We start from the raw sequence: 13,180 nt of genomic DNA, 5'->3' as shown, positions 1-13,180 counted from the left end.
GGAGGGGTGTGGATGCATGACGTGGAGTCCAGAATAAACACTGCTAGTGCAATATTCTTAAAAATTCAGTTCAGTAGAATGAACTTAGTAACAGGTACTTAATAACAGGTTCTATGTAGAGACAAAGTTGTTGCTTTAGTAGTTAGAAACCCAAAGAGCCTTTGCTATTGAACTTCAACACTGAACTTTGGCTCCAAAATCCTATATACCCTGACCACATCAACAATAGTTTAACTAAACTGCTATTTACTTTATTTTATTTGTATGGCAAGTCCTTTTAGCTTTGCTGTCACAAGAGGAAGAAAGTAAGGGATTGAAATACATTCTGTATTCTTATTTATGTGTGTTATGTTTTGCACCAACTGATGGATTTTATAATTTGTAAGATTTCTTAGGCAACCAAGAGTAACTCTGAAACAACAGTGAATGGGAAATGAGCACACTTGCTATATTTGATTTAATGCATTTGGCCAGGGTGAACCTATTTGTGTTTGTTTCCTTCAGCCATAGGTTAGGAAAGTTTCATTAAAATGAAAAAGGATTATACATATTCCTGCAAAGCATCCTGCATATTCTTCAGCAGGTTTCAGGCCAGTTAATTTCCTGTTTTGAAGGAGCAAACAAGACTCAACAGAAACTTTAAAATTTGTTTGAATTTTAACATTCACATCAACTTATGCTACTGATCACGAATGCTGAGAACTGGTTAAGACTGGTCCATATATATGACACTTTAAAAGGAAAAACAGAGCTACACACAGTAAGCAATTCTTGAGAGTCACAACCAGGATTTCCCCTCAGCACACCAATGTTGGTCACCCTTTTCCTCCCTTTCCTTATGGTCTGTGCCTGTACATGGCTGTACCTGGTACTGTAACAGCCAAAATGAACTGGGAAAGCCTCTGAGGGTACTGGGTGATTATTTCTATTTCAAACTTCAGTATGAACACACTGGTTTGAATGATGAATTCATACAGAGCTTCTCCCCTCAGGACTTTTTAATCAGTAGGTGATATCAGTGACTGCCATCACCTTAAAATAGAAATCATTATGCTGAGATCAATAAGCCACAAGGAGCAACTGATGATATTTTAAAGATTGTTAATGGAATTGAGGCCTGAAAATTGCAAGAGTCAGAGAGACACTTGTAGGAATAATGGAATCTCAATTAACAGCAACAAGCTTATATAATAATGTCTGAAGACAGCAAATGTCACTCAAAGGAAAACGTTGTCAGAATAAATTTTTTAAAGTAATGAGAATAAATTAAGATATAAAATCTGCCTGGAGGTTGGCACTTCACTTATTCCATACAGTGGAAGTCAGCTGAGCAGAGAAAGAGTTACTGAGTCCTCTTCATTTAGTTCTGTGCTTTCATACCATGTTTATTTGGCCATACTCTACTTGCCTTTAGAAATTATGTTTTCATAAACATAAACCAGCACCTTTCTTGAAGCATATCAGCATTTTAAGGCATAGCCACAACTCTAAATCTGGGTTGAAAACACAGATTTGGCAAACACTGACCTGTTTTCAGAAGGAACAGCCCAATCTTCCCCCCAGTATAAATAACACTGTGTGCATTCTGTCTATGTACATAGCACATTTACACACATGTGACAGGAGTGCCAGGACATTTCATGGAGTTTGACCCTTCCCATCATTTTCCTGTGACAGAGTCCCAGGGTAATTTGGCAGATGCTCTCACCCACTTTCCCCCAGAGCTGCAGCTTTGGATCCCTGCAAGCCCTGCTGGTGTGAGTGCAGGCACAGGTACAAAAACAAAATCTCTGCTGCCAGCCCTGCTCCATTGGAATGTTCCCCTGCTCCTGCAGGGACCTTTCTTCTCACTGGAGCCTTCACAGCCTCAGGAAAGTTCTGCCCATTCTAAACCACAGCTTTGTAACCTCTCCAGTGAAGCAGCTATGGCAAATAAATATGTTTTACAAACAGTGGTGTTCATTTGATGCTGAGGTACCACAACCACTCAAAACACTAAACTCCAGCCAACCTTTATAATGCCTTTTCTTTTTTTTTTTTTTTTTATCCTTGGCAGCACTGCACATCCTTATGTAGCTACTCTGAATATTCAAATACTGTAATTGGAAATGATTTACTTTGTTTTGAATTAGCTAAAATTCCATTGTTAAGCACAAATACTGCTCCACTAAATCATCAAGCTTTTAATAGGTCCACATGAGCAGGTTACCAGGCGTGTTAGGATTTATAATGCTCCTGGGGAGCTGACCACTGTATTATGCTTCCTGCTGCTAGGTAATATGCATGACACATTTCTGGACACTAATTCATTTATTTAATAGTAGCAGTATGCAAAAACAGAGTTCAAAATGAGGCTGACAAAGAAGGTATAAAAGTTTTATTAATCCATAGCTAATCAAAGGCCAGAGGAAAGCACATAATGGTGGCATTTACAGACCATATCGAATGTGAATAAATTAAATTTTTGTTTCCTAAAATCTTACTAATAGGATGTATTCAACTTGAAACATTTATACTTTTAATTACAGTGGCAGCCAATTTAGAGTAGGTATCTGGCTGTACTGCACTTAAAACTTTGCATCAAGGATCTCCACAAATCCCCTCATCAGCTGTTCTTTGAATCTGATTTGTTGCTGTGTGCACTGTGTCCATGCTCAGAAATAAAAAACATTATTTACTTTCTCCTTTAATTATACAGTTGTAGGGGGAAAGGCCACTGAGGGAAAGTATTGTCTTCCTGTGAGAGAAAGCCCCCAAAAGACTCAGCATCATATACATAGAATATAACTTTGCAGATCCATCCTTCACATGTTTCTACACAAGAATAAATTGACAGAACTACTCATATGGAGTAGTCATTGCTTCAGGCAAAAGTTTTCATAGGATCATAACCTCATTTCCCACAAGTTATCAAACACTCAGATTACACTGCAGATTTTGCTTGAAAAAATATCTAGTAGTCAGTTACTAATAAACACAAATAGATGACTCACAAATATAAACAAAATAAAAAGGAAAACTAATAGAAAAATGAGACTGTACTAATTTGATCCATGTTCTGAATACCCTTAAAATTTTAATTACTTTTTATCCAAACCTTTCAGAAAGCAATCCACAGAGACAATGCTCCAATTAAAAAATAAGGGGAGCACAATTCTTGTAAAGAATATTTTAGATATCAGGATGAATTTTGATAACCTTGTCATTACTTCCTGTTCTGCCCCACCATTTGAAGCTGGGAAAATAAGACATTTTGCTGGAAATACAAAATTACCCTCTTTAGTTTACTTCAGAAGCAAATGCACATGTGAAATTTGTGGTTCCACGTTGCTGAGGAGCCCTTAGCCAGCCAAGAACTCTGGAATTTCCCAAACAACACATTCCCTGCAAACAGAGGTGACTGTCAGCTGCACATCCTCCAGGGCCCTGCTGAGCCACAGGCTGAGATTTTCCCCCACACACAGAAACTTCTTGCAGAGCTGGAAACAGAACTCACAGTCTAGTGACTGCCAGCTCAATATTTTAACTCTGGCTCTCCTGTAAGAATGATCTAAAGCTTTCCCAGAGAAGGAAAATTCTACAGAATTGTGGCATTTACTCCCCTTGTGGCATTAGATAAGGAACACTTAGTAAAAAATCTTCAGTCTCTTCTTAACTGAGGTGTGCTTGCTGCCAACTGAAGCTCTGTCTTTATTTCTTATCAGATTTCTTCTACAAAATAAATTGATCATTATTTGTGCCACCAAATGAGCACAATTCCTTTGGTAGAAGCTGAAGGCTAGAAGAGGTTGTTTTCATTTTAGATTTTGGAGGCAAAGTAAAACTGGATTAAGGCAGCAATCTTAGTGTTCACATTATAAACACTTTTGGCTTGCATTCAGAGCTCAAGGCTGTGGCTGAGCAGCAGCAGGCAGTGCCAGGGAAAGCTCAGCAGAATTCACAATGGATTTGCCCAACATCCACATGCCACAGCAGTGAATGTTCCAGAGGTCAAGTTATCACTGCCTTAAATCCCCAATCATGTTAGCACACACTCCATAAACCAACTGGACAAGCAGACAACATGGAAAACCCAAAGGTTAAGTACACATTATTGACCTCAAGGATGCTGCATTCTACAGATCATTAAATAAGTCATGATTTCCACTTTCAGCAGCCACACTGAAAAGTGCCCTGGGAACATTATTTAATGCTTAGATGTTCTACCTACATTTGTATGACAAAAAATCAATACCTTTCCCCTAAGCTCACTTGCTTATGTTGTTCTCAGCTATTAGCTGCTGTCTAAACCACAATGGTTCCATCCTTTATGTGGCCATTCCTACATTTTAATGACAAATAGACACAACTGGGAACTCCCCTACATGGCTACAGCCTTATCAACACAGGAAACAGAGCACAGGTTGGAACAAGGCACTTCCTTGTTTCTTGTTTTCAGAGGCAATTCTAATTTTTAGGTGGTGGGGATCCCACCCCTGAGGACCATGCTGGTGCCACACACCTCCCAACAGCTCTGTCCCTGCTTCCTGCACTCCCACTCCACTGTCTCTCCTGGAATTGTGACCTTGGGCTGAGACTTGTGCCATGGGATGCTCCTGGCATCCCTCAGCAGTGCATGACACCAGCAATAACAGGGGCAAACACTGAGAGCATCCCTCACTTGGCTCTGGTAGCTCCTTCTGAGCATCACTTCATGGTCAGGACATTTCACCCTCAGAGCTTCCACTTTAATCTTGTCCTTAACCCTTACCCAAAGCCTGGGTCAGGAATGTGCCTGGATTACCAACAGCAGAGGAATATCACACCAGCAGGGCTCAGGCTCAGCAGTGTCACTCTTGCCCATTTCTCAGTTTACCTTGGAAAGCCTGACCCCAATCCCAGCTCTAACCCCAGGCTGATTTATGCAGTGAGACAAACTGAGCTCCAGGTTAAGGGCTGCAGAAGGTGAGGGCAGTTCTCCTTCATTTTACCATTTATTTCTGACTCCCGCCGTTTCTGTCATCTGTACCAGTTGTCTGTTTCCTGTGGCTTTTTGGGACCACAACTCCCCAGCTCCAGAAGGGAGCAGCCCACCTCAAACAGATGTAAATCTCATAAATATACAAGCAGAAATCAACAGCTGCCCAGAGCACCACGGACTAGGGCACACCCTTGGGATATCTACTCTTGTTTTTCCCAAATACTCCAAGATGCAGGTGCTGAAAGGCTCAGGCTTCCTACTGAAATATGAAAACCTCAGGCACCATGGCTAATCCAATGGTTCCCCAATGTACAGTAACCATTTATACCCTGGGAAACAATAACTGAACACAGAATTATGGCTGCACATTTCTAGAAAAAGCCCAGATAACCAATTGAAATACTGGCTTTAGGAAGTAGTCTATTACATCATGCTGTTGACTAACCCAAGGCCTAAGAAGAATAAGGATGTCTGAGTAAGCTTAACACAGGCTCAGCCAATTTAAATATTGGCTTTTGGACATTTAAATGTCCAATAACCAAATGCAGAGTATTTCAAATCTAGTTCTGCTCTTGTGGGATTAACTGTACTTTTCTTGAGATGTGTCATTTTGATGTCTTCAGAGGCTCTAAATTCCCAGGAAGATTTTCACTGATATTTTAAAAATAAGTTGAAGCTGCTTATTTCTCTAGTCCCTTCAGTTTCTATCAGACAGAAAACTGACAACACTGATTTGATGTCAAAAACAGGAAGAACTGAGGTTAGCACTGAAACTACCCAGAGTCAGCACCTGGCTCTGGAGATTCACATGGAAAATTCAAAACTCCCCTTGCATGGTATGAATTGAACTGCCCAAATTCATACTTCAGATATGTACACAGCTGCTCTTTAATGATTTCTCTGAATACAAGCAAAGTTGTGCCACACTTTTAGTCCTGATTTCTGTTGTCATTGTCAACTCTAATTTGTTTGTAGCTGTTCTTCTGTGCACAGGAGGCCAATCTCAGACATTGATAGTATTAAACATATTTGTTTCTCATTGAAACCCATGTCCTGCTCCCCTTGTAGTCCCTCAAAACCACTCAGAGATCTTAACTCCACCTCCCCAGGTTCCATCCTCATCTCCTGCTAAAACACTCTTGTGTCTCTTTTCTCAGTTCCTCTTTCCCTTTTCTTTATTGCTACTCATGGATTCCTGAATCTGCCTTTTTGTTCTTCTTACCACTGATACAATCAGCAGGCTCTAATCTGTTTTATCACAAGGTTCTATTCTGTTATTTTGCCAGCAGCAAAGCCTACAAGCATTTCTCACAGAGTTCAGACACACTGGGTAGGAGGTCAGGTGCTCCCTCACATGAAAAAGGAAACACTCAACCTTAGTTCTGGAAAAAAAAAAAAAAAAAAAAAAAATCAATAAAAATGCACATCTGGATGAAAAACACTCCCCAAAGCAATAGTACTAAGTGGAAAATGTTATTATCCAAATATGGCCTTCCTGAGGCATCCTTCCCTTTCTGGGCAAATTCCATGGAAGTTAAGCTCAGCAAGGTCACTGAAATTATTTGCCTGGCTCCTGCAAGAGGGTCAGTGAAGCAGTAAGTGTTCCACAACACTAGACTGAAATATGTGCCTGCAACACCACACCTGGGTGATTCAGAGACCTGCAATGCATGAATCCCCACAAAGATCCATCCTTAAGCATAACCTCTAAATTGTAATTTTATACCAGCCTCTTTTCCACCTGTTTTCTCCTGGCACTGAAATTCCTCCCCCTCCACCACAAGCAGTGAATCTTCCTTTAGAACACGGCAATATTTATTGACTGCACTCTTTGTTCACATCTGTCAGACATGGGAAGTCACCACTGCTTTACAAGACTATCAGTTTTAAGCAACGCCATTCATCACAAAATGGAATAGTGTGAGCAACATTTCCTCAACTGCCATGAATTATACAGGGGTCAGCAGGCTGGAGTCATGGTTGGCAACACAAACATTGGCCTCAGGTAGCAAACCCATCTCTGCAGCTGTTCTCATCCATATGGGTTCAATGAACTGCAGAGAGTACAGCCCTTTGCTTATTGAGAGTATCTGCTGCAACTATTTCATCTACCCAGCACCATGAAACAGCTCTGGAGTAAGGTGGGTGCTATCCATCTAAAGCTTGTCTGGTGGCCAGCTGCTGACAGAGATGGCAAAGCAGCAGATATGGGCAGGAAATGCAGGAGCCCCTGGGTTTCAGAGCACAGAAATTAAAACAAGAAATGGAAACGATGCACCTGTGGTTCACAGGAATCTGGTCACCAACAGCACCCAGCTCCCTGATAAACAATTTCCACGTCCCTCAGTGCATTTCCTCACCAGCATAATGCCCTTTTAATACACAAGCAGATTTGTTTGGCAGCCACACAACTAGCCCTGTTTTTGTTCTGAAACAGAAGATTTTGTTTTTACACATTGTTTTGCAAGTAAGATCATTCTGTGATTAAATGCAGACATTTTACCAGCAGCCCCATCACGTGTGAACAGCACAGATTGTGTCCCTGCCTTTGAATTCACTAAAGTTTTACCTCCAATAATGAGTCCCACAATCAGTTTGTTTTTCTAGAAGACACCATTAACAACACATTGCTTTCCTCAGCCTTGTTTCCCTCTTCACTTCCATCATTATAATCAGATTCTTAGCAGTTTTCTATTTAAAACTGTGACTGTGTGAACAATTGACCAAGAATGCCTGCAGTTCTTACTGAATTGGTAACTCTTAATTGCAAAAATACTACAAAACCATCTCAGACTAAAAAAGGGAAAATATCTGAAAGACAAGGCCTTTAACAGAAATTGTTTCTATATACAAGAAGCCTTAAGATGATTGAATTTGCTTTCCTAGTGACATTCAACCTAATAAAATTAATTACAAGTTAAGCATTCACAAGGAAAGAGACTTGTTACAGAAATATCCAAGCCTTAAATGTCAGTTACTAACAACAATAATTTTTGAGTAACACTATTGACCCAGTTTGCTTAGCCCAAAATAATTTTAAACTGTTCACTCAAAAATCAGGATCTTTGAGAGCAACTATCTTTCCAGTTCAGGATTAGGCTAAAACTGCCCCATTTAGGATAACAGCCCCATAAATTGTCTCCATATTAGATAAAATAAGATGTTGGGAGTTAGTTTTCTTTCCTTTTGTTTTTTTTACTCAGAGATTATTTATACATTTTCCATTCCAAGGAGGCTCCTGCCTTTCTTGGCAGACACCTGTCTTTCAAACCAAGACACAAGCAAATCCCCTCAAATACCAATCTAGTGTACTGATGGGTTGTAGAGTAAAATGAAGACATTAAAGGATGGCTTCATGGCTATATGTGTATAAAACTTCATTATTTTAGATGTTTCCTGAGATGAATTAAATTATGTAAATATATGTTAACAATAATCCATAATATTTTAATAAAATCTTTTTCTTTCTTTTGGCTTCTTAGAAGTGCAGTCCCAGGTGTCCTTAGGGTGCTGCATGTTTTGTTTTTACACTTTAAGGACACACAAGGTTATACACTTCACAAGCAAGGAAGCACAACTATTGATATATAATGCAGATAATGATGCTGGGCATCCTTTGTCTGTATCATTCCCAGTTTTTGCTGGGAGCACTGTTCATCAACAAAGTGACTTGGAATCAAGAAAGGGGATTCACATTTTTCAAGTTTTCTGCCAGATAGCTATTCTGGGGAAAAAAAATGTGTTTTGATTTTCTTTTTTTTCCCCTCTAGTGGAAGATTAAACAGTGAAGGTGTCTTTACTGTTGACAGATTTTGTGTTAGTAAATGCAATCAAATCTAGCTAAGACTCCTGCCTCAAGTGAACTTACTGAAAAGTACATCCCCAGAGACACTGCTCCCCACATGGTCCCCCTGCTTGCTCAGGCTGTGAAAGTTCCTCAAGTTTAAGGTGACCCTTTCTTTAAAATAAAACTTAAAAAAAAAAAAAAAAAAAAAAATTGTAACAAAGCAGCTGCATAGGAGTTATATAAGAGATATTTTTAACAGGCAATGAGAGGGAGAGAACAGCAAACACCAGGACAGAAAAGAGCAATATCCAAGGTCACAGAGGTTAAGAACCTGAACACCAATGTGCAGGGTCACACTGAATATCACTTTCAGTTCCTTGTTTCCACAGCCTGTGATCAGAAGCAGGTAATTAAAACTGCATCTTTGACAGGTTCTGTCCAATCATCTGTATTTAGAGATATGGACCAAGCATCATGATCTCATTCTTTGCTTCATTAGGACTCCACAAATAGAAATAATAAAAGAAATATCTGGAAATTATTTTTCTATTTGGATCCATATTTGCTCTTTGGGAAGGGAAAATACACAAATTAAACTTTTTTCCCCTCCTTTAAACACTACAGACATTTAAGGACTTGTGTACTGCTACTGCTTTCAGCTTCAGAGGGTGTTGGCTTTACTGAAAACTCCTATTTCATTCTTTCTTCTCTTTCTATTAAGCAAATGTCTCAAAACAGTAACAGCTGCAGTCTTAAAAAAAAGCCCCAAACAAATCAGCAAGCCTCTAAATATGCTTTTTTTTTTTTTTTTTTTTTTTTTTTTTTTTTTTTTTTTTTTGTAAAACATGCTTTTTGCAACTGCTATACCCATGAAGCTGGCTTACAAAATTCTCATAAATCAATGTCCAACATGCCATATTCAAGATGATGTGTGTTCTGTGGAATCAGCAGCACATTCATTGAAACACAGATCCTGGAGACACCACGCTGCAGTAATTCTGTTGAGACAGACTGGGCTGGCAGCACCACCAGTCCTTCATTAGGAACTTTCCATGTCTTCTTTCGGTGGAGTTCTTTACAATTAAACTTCCACTGAAATGTGCTCAACTCCAAGGTGCCTGTGATAAACAATCAGGGAATTAATCCTTTCTCCTCACTGCATCACCTGGTTCCCAGGCTCCTTTCAGTCAAGGGGTGATATGAACATTGATGAGCCTAGAAGCAGCATTAGGGTGGCAAGTTTCATTGCTTAAAGCATGCAGGATCAGCTGGAATATTAGAAAACAATATCATTTTCTCATGTTTTCAAATTCTTTGGCTCACTTGGCACTGGACTGTTTCAGAGAAACTGACTCTTCTCAACATGACAGCTTTCTAAAGCTCCTATAATGTTATTTTCCAATATAATTTTCCAAGTGCTGACACACTAATGTGCTGAGTACAGAAATATAAAAAGAGCACATCATTTACAGGGGAATTATTAGCTACATTTTCCATTGGTACCACAGAATCCAATTAAGTTACAATCCCCACCTACAGATCCTGTCCTACCACAGTTCTCAGATCTTCACAGTTACATGCAAACTTCTGTTCCTGACTGTATTTTTATTGTTTTTCTCCTACTGCAGAAAAGGGAAGCTCCTAAGCAATGTGAAAATGCACAAAGGACATTTAAAAACTTGTCTCCTTTTAGGACAGTATTTACCAGATGTTTTCATCTCCAGGATTAAATTTAAACATGTGTTTGCCAGTCATTGAGCAGATGAACTGGATAAGCCCAGCTCAAGCTCCTTTAGTGACTTGGGATTAGTAAATTAGGCTTTATCAGCTTTATATTACTTTTGATCCCTTGACTTTTTAGAGCTACATAAACTTTTTTAGGATATGATGATGGTCCCAGCTCCAGCTGCTTTGCTGGATGAACAGCCCTGTGTTGAGGAAAGGCCTTGCAGCTTCCCATTGACAGGAAAAGAAGGGTTCACAGCTTTTCATGTGCCATAAAATCCACACCAAACATGCCAGGAGCTGGGGATATCAAGAGAACTGGAGAGTCAAGGATTCTGGCCACTGAACAGCCCCAGTGGTCACAAAGCTTTGGAGATTGCAATCCCCAAATGACTGAGTCCACACCCACAAATTAATAATCCTCATTCTAAACCTGACTGTAGAGAAAATATCCTTGATTAACATAACTCCCTAAATCAGACCAGACATGACTAAGACAATTAATTTTAGTGTTGCTATGTGTTAGTACATCCCAAGGTCCCTTCTTCTCTGCCTGTTTGCTCTGTCCTCCTCTCTTTTGCAAGAGGTTCTTATGATAAAGCACTTCTCACTCTAACAAGGTCTCTCTTCAGAATAGCATCCTTAAATTATTTAAATACTCATCTGGTAAACAGCACAGTATTTTTAGCAATAAAGTAAAAATCATGTTGCTTTCTGAGCAATCCCAAGGGAAATGTTGGACTATATGAACTGGTTTATTTCTTAGTCCAGAGAAGGTGTGCTCAAGGAACTTTGAGCATCAGAAGATTATGATTAAAACCAAACTGTTAAATTTCTAATTCTGTAAGAAAAGAAATGCCCACAAAAGCCCCCTACAGTAACTGTTACACAAGCACACAAAGTTGAAGAGAAATGCAGAAATAAGACTGTACATTAAGCATCTGCATAATATTCCTTTACATTCTGGAGATAAAGAAAGAAAAAAGCCTAACCCCTCACAAAAGTGACCCAAGAACCATTCCCATTTTTTTTCACCAGTATTACCAAGGCAAAAGCTGCCACTGTTCAGCTGCCACATACCCCACTCACCTCTGGAGCAGGATGCAGCTCTGGAGGTTCCTGGGATGCCACAGGACAGCATCCTATGGTGAAGGAGCCTCCCCCCAAAAATAACCAATGTAAAACAAAAAAAAAAAACAAATGTAAGGCTGCCATTATAAGGGAAAGACAGAAAACAATCTCCCTGTGCACAAACCCTTGCCAAGACTTTGCTCATAAATGATTAACAGCCCATGTTGCAGCAGTGACCCTGCTGCAATCCTGTGATCCCTGAGCTGGAGGATGTGGTTCTTCAAGTGAGAACCTGGAGTCAGGATCAAAGCTGGGCAGCACTGAGGCTTCCCTGCCCTGTGCCTGTGGCATCCAGCACTGTCTGCCTGATCCCCAGCACCCTCCTCTGCAATATCCCCATTCCCTGCCCTTCTGTCCCACTGAAGCCTGCAGGAAACCTCTGAGTGAACAAGATAAGTTTTATCTTTTTTCTCCCCAAAAAGTATCTTCTGGCTGGACACAGAATATTTCAGAGGTGGCAGAAATTAGACATGGGAGGGCAGGTACACATGGAGAGACAAAAGGGCCATTTGCCAGTTTACTACAGCCATAAAACCCCCACAAAGACACTATTTCTGCATGAAAAGAAATCAGTTCCTGCTCTCTGAGTCAGTAGGCTCAGTGTAGGCATAAGTTCACTGCTGCCTCAGTTGATTTAAGACCCTTTGCTGTGATGGCAGTGTTGGTAAAAGCTTTAACCATAGTTTTTACGATGCTATTAAGTTTTAGTCATTTGTGGGTTTTGCAGTATATGAATACTATAGATGTCACCTTAATTATAAGGTCTTGTCATCTCGTGCAATTAAAAAGAGAAAATGTACTCTCCTATGAATAGCCAGGGACAAATTGAGCAAGCTGCATTATACATGCTAAGTACACAGCAATTTTGTGCCCCTTCCTGCATCACATCTCTTCTCCAGCATTCAGTACTCTTTAATAATCCTGTTAAAATGTTTTATGTTTAATTGACCTCTGAAGCACCAGTGCCACAGCATCTCTGACCAGAAACAATGACCAAGTTAAACAAAGTTCTGCTTTGCAAATGAATACAAACTTTACATACACAGCACAGAACTGATGCATCTGAGGATTTTTGTGTACAAACACTCACTCAGCTGCTTTACTCAACAGTAAAAGGGGCATTCTTGCTTTCAGAAGAAAATATCTAAGGGATAATCAGACAATCTCTTCCCAAAGAGTACATAATAGGACAAATACAACTTTAAATAGCTTTTATACCCGTGCAACTATTTTGGTTGGACAGCATATGCACATGAAATAAATCACACACATGGCATTCACAGCCTAAACATGAAAGAGCAGTTCCACAGCCACCTACAAGGCATCCCAGCAGATGGTTACCAGCATGTGTCCTCTCTTGTCAGCTGCAAATGCATTCACCTTCATCAGCCTGGCTCATTATTTCCATTTTGACTCCAACTCAAGGTCTTTCCAGATTATGGAGCAGCAAGTGATTGGATGCCTTGAGGTTTGTGCCCAGAGCAGGTCTTCTTTCAGGATGCACTAGGAACTTTTGACCATGAGAAAAGTTACATCCATCTGCAGCCCATGCCCTTAATGCCCAGGGCATTATATTG

At 40.0% G+C, this 13,180-nt stretch overlaps 1 long non-coding RNA gene across 1 annotated transcript in view; it reads right to left on the bottom strand.

The window, feature by feature from the left end:
• LOC130257261 (uncharacterized) overlaps positions 1–11,663 on the bottom strand; it is a 76,395-nt gene extending 64,732 nt beyond the window's left edge. The window contains exon 1 of the long non-coding RNA XR_008841296.1: positions 11,562–11,663. This is a non-coding gene — a long non-coding RNA (uncharacterized LOC130257261). The remainder of the gene's footprint in view (positions 1–11,561) is intronic.
• Between the last annotated feature and the right edge of the window lie 1,517 nt (positions 11,664–13,180).

Source organism: Oenanthe melanoleuca, chromosome 10 (genome assembly GCF_029582105.1).
Source record: "Oenanthe melanoleuca isolate GR-GAL-2019-014 chromosome 10, OMel1.0, whole genome shotgun sequence".
NCBI classification, from domain to species: domain Eukaryota; kingdom Metazoa; phylum Chordata; class Aves; order Passeriformes; family Muscicapidae; genus Oenanthe; species Oenanthe melanoleuca.
Note: the sequence above shows the minus strand (reverse complement) of the source record. Positions and strands in the feature narration are given on the sequence as shown.